General features: G+C 47.1%; 2 non-coding genes across 2 annotated transcripts; both read right to left on the bottom strand.

Annotated features, from left to right (window-relative positions):
• Positions 1-228: 228 nt before the first annotated feature.
• TRNAV-AAC (transfer RNA valine (anticodon AAC)) lies at positions 229-301 on the bottom strand. Its single transcript has one exon. It is a non-coding gene; the product is annotated as a tRNA-Val (tRNA).
• A 920-nt stretch (positions 302-1,221) lies between these two features.
• On the bottom strand, positions 1,222-1,294 carry TRNAV-AAC (transfer RNA valine (anticodon AAC)). The gene has a single exon. It is a non-coding gene; the product is annotated as a tRNA-Val (tRNA).
• Positions 1,295-4,410: the final 3,116 nt, after the last annotated feature.

The following is a 4,410-nucleotide window of genomic DNA, read 5'->3' as shown; positions in this document are numbered from 1 at the left end:
CTGATTTGGAAGCCACAGATCAGTTAAGTGATCAAATTTGTAAGTGATCGAATTTGTAAAAGAATCTAAGCAAGTATTTTGCTGTCAGATTCCACGGCACCTTTGATATAATATTCGATCTTGAAAGGTCATTTTTTTTCGGAAATTGGTACTCGAGTACAAAATTTTAGTTATGTAACACCCCCAAAAATAACTTATTCTGAAAAATAAAACAGAAAAAAAAAGACATGTGCCTGCCAGGGATCGAACCTGGGACCTTCCGCGTGTTAGGCGGATGTGATAACCACTACACCACAAGCACGTGCGTGAATGCGCTCACATAGCATAAGTGTCCAGAGCTGTCTACGAAGAAAAAAAAAAATTAGAGAGAGAGAAGGGACGATGGAAAGGCAGGGAGGTTAACCAGACTGAGTAAAAAAAAAATTATTTAATTAATAAATAATAATAATAATAATCAAATTAATTAATAAAGCACGTTACAAAGGGAAGTTTATCAATGTTCTAATAACAATAACAGCACGGGTGACCGTAACTGGAAATACTGCTTACATCAATAATTATAGGTAAATCAAACAACTGTGCCGTCCCTCCGCACACCGTGTACAAAGTTTGGATCACTCAACAGAAAAAAAAAAAGGCTAAAATACGAAACACACGCACATACAAAACACAAAAAAGTCAAATTTATTGCCCGTATTTATACGCATAGACCGCGCTTTAACTTTGAAGATATCTGCCGCAATATTTTAACAACTTGTTGCCCTACATTCATATTGTGGCTCGACACCCTAGGTTACTCTGGTGCCACTTGACCAAATCGTATTTTAGTATTCGATTTGCTTAGAGCAATTGAATGTGTAGTAAACAATTTCGTTATTAGTTTGTACCTGTTAAGTTAATATGCGATTGTAAAGTGAGCTATAACTCTCGGTATGTTGAATTCATCGTAGTTCGTGGGGTTTCACTTGTCCTGAAAAAAAATCATCCAAAGTACGCAGGATCATAACCGGTAATATTTTCTTTACTAACGATTGCTGGGAACGCCGCCCCCTTCATTTTCTGTCTTTCGCTCAATAATAGTGCTACCTCATATATATAGTTGCGATTGGAATCAGGGGCGCACATTGAAGAGAGTGTACGAACGGGTACTCGTTTATTCTGGGTATTCATGTTTCAACACAAATGTTAGTGTTTGAAAAAATAATAAAAGAAAAAAAGATGTGTTCTTGCCAGGGATCGAACCTGGGACCTTCCGCGTGTTAGGCGGATGTGATAACCACTACACCACAAGAACAGCTGCGAAACATGCTTTTACTAAACTTAGATAAAGATAAATGCTCGCAATATAAATTTCTTTAAATTAGTTTTTTTAATAACATGTATCCTACAGTACTATTTTACTGTGGCGTTGCGTTGCCTGCTAAACGTTGCTTCGTGTGTTATGCGCTCTGACACAAAGGCGCGTTTGTAAGCTCTGGCGGCATCTAGCGGCGGCAATTCGAAACGCTAGTCGGCGGCAAATTTGAATGTGACAATGGCGAGAACGAACGGACGTTTTCGGATTCACACAGAACAAAGACTTTCAATCTTCTCTACGTCTCATTAAGTACTCTCTGCCTTGTATTTCCAAGTACTGCTAGCGGGTAATAACTCTGTGTTGCAAGTGACCCCCGTCCGCTTCAATTGTCCCCGTCTTGACTTGCCAGTCGCGGTGTGTTTCCATTGTGCAGTGCAACCGCTACTGGGATCCAGAGCCCATCCCCTTTCACCTGGATCCGCCCCTGTGTGAGTGCAAGGTTTCTTCAGTTAAACGAGTTTGCTGCAACGTGCCATCTGAGAGAACTTTTGAAAATTAAGGCGCGGCAGTCACGAAAACTGTTTTCCTAGAAAAGGCGTCACTGGTAAAATACCACTGTTCTGTATATCTTTGAAAAGTTGTTAAGGCCACTAAACTGTAGAAACGAGAACTTAGCATGTGCTCTTAAAGTGACACTAACGAGAAACACGTATTAAATTTGGTTATACTGATAAAACATTCTATTAAAACTCAATTTCCTTAATTTCACGGTATTTGGTTGTTTACCAGAGAGAAAATAATTATTAAGGTTTCTTTTATTTTATATTCAATAGCCCCCAGCGTCAGTACGTCGGTGAGATGTCATTTCTGCTCTCTCTCTCTCTCTCTCGCTTTTCTTTTGTTTTGTTTGTTTGCTTGCGTGTGTGTGTGTGTTTGTTTGGTGCGGAAATTTGGTAATTTCTGTGGTTGGCTCTTATATGAAACATCATCGTTCATCTTTACCGAGAAAAACCAGGTACTGGAAAGCTTGAAAACTTCAAATCGACCAGTCAGGCTTTAATGTCTCAATAAGTCAAAGATAATCTACCTGCAGGCATTAGAGCACGCAGTGTTGCTAAATGCACGGATGCAGTCATGCTGTGCTATCACATTCCATTTCCGAACTTCCCTTCTGCAACACGTAATCGACAATAAATAAATAAATAAATAAATAAATAAATAAATAAATAAATAAATAGAGTTGCTAATGTTCTTTTCTCTGTCTTGTTGCAAGCTCTTCTACTGCCACAAAAGATGTAAAAGATCTGTTAGAACTGTGAGAGCGTGTCTGGGTGAGCAATTGACGTTTAGCTCTCGGCACTCTCTGCGAAGGAGACGAGGGGTCTCGGAAGGGGAGCTACGGCGGAGTCCAACCGTGGTTGTTCGACACACCTTTTGCCTCTCTCCGCCAAGGCGCGTTCCACCACTTCGTCGGCTTCTCAAAGGATCAGCCACGTGCCCCAATGATCCCTTTTGTGCCGAGGTTACTCTGGTTCGGAATCGACCTGACTGCAGACCCGACTGTGCGTTCGTGACGTCGGCCGGGTCGGGCGTTGGGGCCTCTCGGTTTCGAGGACGCCGACCGAGACACAAACACAATGCGCTGCAAAGCGGGACTCGGCCCGACCGGGCCGGGGCGCGGACGGTGTCTCGCCGGCCCCGCGCACCTGCGTCCCCCTGGTGACCCCGAAATGCGCCCCGGCGACCGGCGAACAGCCTTGGACGGCGCGCGCTGCTCGGCGGCCTGATCCAGATTCGCGCGTCGGCGACCGCTCGCACGGAGCACAATGCTCGCCGTGGGGCCTTGATTCGGTTACCAGGTCGCGCGGTCGGTCGCTCGGAGCTCCTCGGCGCCGGTTCGCTTCCGACCTCTGCTCTGGTTCCGAGGCGCCTCGCATACTCCCCGCGCTCCTTGCTGTTGTTGTATATACACTGGGACACACTCCGTCACACCCTCGAAATTCCGGGGGTCGCTGGAAAGCGGGCAAATGGGTGTTTGGTAGAGAGGAGGGGCTTTTCGCATATATGGTGACGAGGAGCTAGCTCTCTCCTTGCACACCGTGCTGCCCGTATTCCTTCTCACGAAGAAAAAAAAAGAGCACAGCCAGCAAAGTTTGAAGCGTCTTGGCTCATCTAACTAGTGCAGTTGGGCCGCGTCAAATTGCGGTGAACTTCGCCTCAGTTATTCCTGTAAGAAGTCTCTGCGTGCGGCGCTACCGTAACCACCTAATTCTTAACTGTCACTGCCGGAACAACCGGAAGCGTGGCTGTTGTAGTACCGGTACATGTCCTTCCTATTTCTACCGCCGTTAGTCGCGCGAAACCGCGGTCAACAAGCTATTGGAGTGGTTTGTAAGTGAACACCAGGAAAGGAACAACAAATTTGACTTGGGCGAGTTTATTCAACTTGATGGTGCTGCAGAAGCGTCGCACATTTGTGCTGCGGTGCGGCCAGGTTGCAATGCCGAAACGAGAAAGAAACTTAATTTGCAACTAGTGAGGTTGAAGTATGTATCTATAGGGTTGGCATGGCACTTAATCCACAGATTCATGATGAGGGACAGAAGAGACAGAGAGAGCGAGGGAAAACAAACATACGCATAAAGGGTATAGAAAGCGAAGTAAAAGCTTCGCCACTGAGAGGTTTTTGCGAGGCCGCTGTCAAGAAAGTAATAACGATAAATCACTTCCGAAGCAAACGGCAGCGTCTGGTTTTTCCGCCCTCCCGTCCTTGAAAACCGGCTCTCCGGAGTTCACGCCTGGGATCAAACCTCGTCGCGGCACCTGTGGGTCGGTTCAAGGCCCTGGCGGGCCGAGAAAGCCACGCAGCGCGACACGCCGACATGACCTCGACCCCGCGTGGCAACCGGGGAGGAGCGAAAGGGAGCACGCGATGACCTCGAGACGGTCGTCGGGTCTCCTTGACACCTCCGGCCGGGGTCATCCCGCGAGTCCCCCTTGCCGACGCCTGCCCCGGTGACCTTGAGCGGACCGGACCCCTCAAGGGGATGCCCCACATTGGGGCCCCCTGGACGCCGGTAGTGCACTTGACCCCGGAGGCACCGCCTTGCCTT

Source organism: Dermacentor andersoni, chromosome 6, assembly GCF_023375885.2.
Source record: "Dermacentor andersoni chromosome 6, qqDerAnde1_hic_scaffold, whole genome shotgun sequence".
Classification (NCBI taxonomy): domain Eukaryota; kingdom Metazoa; phylum Arthropoda; class Arachnida; order Ixodida; family Ixodidae; genus Dermacentor; species Dermacentor andersoni.
This window is presented reverse-complemented; position numbering and strand designations above follow the sequence as displayed.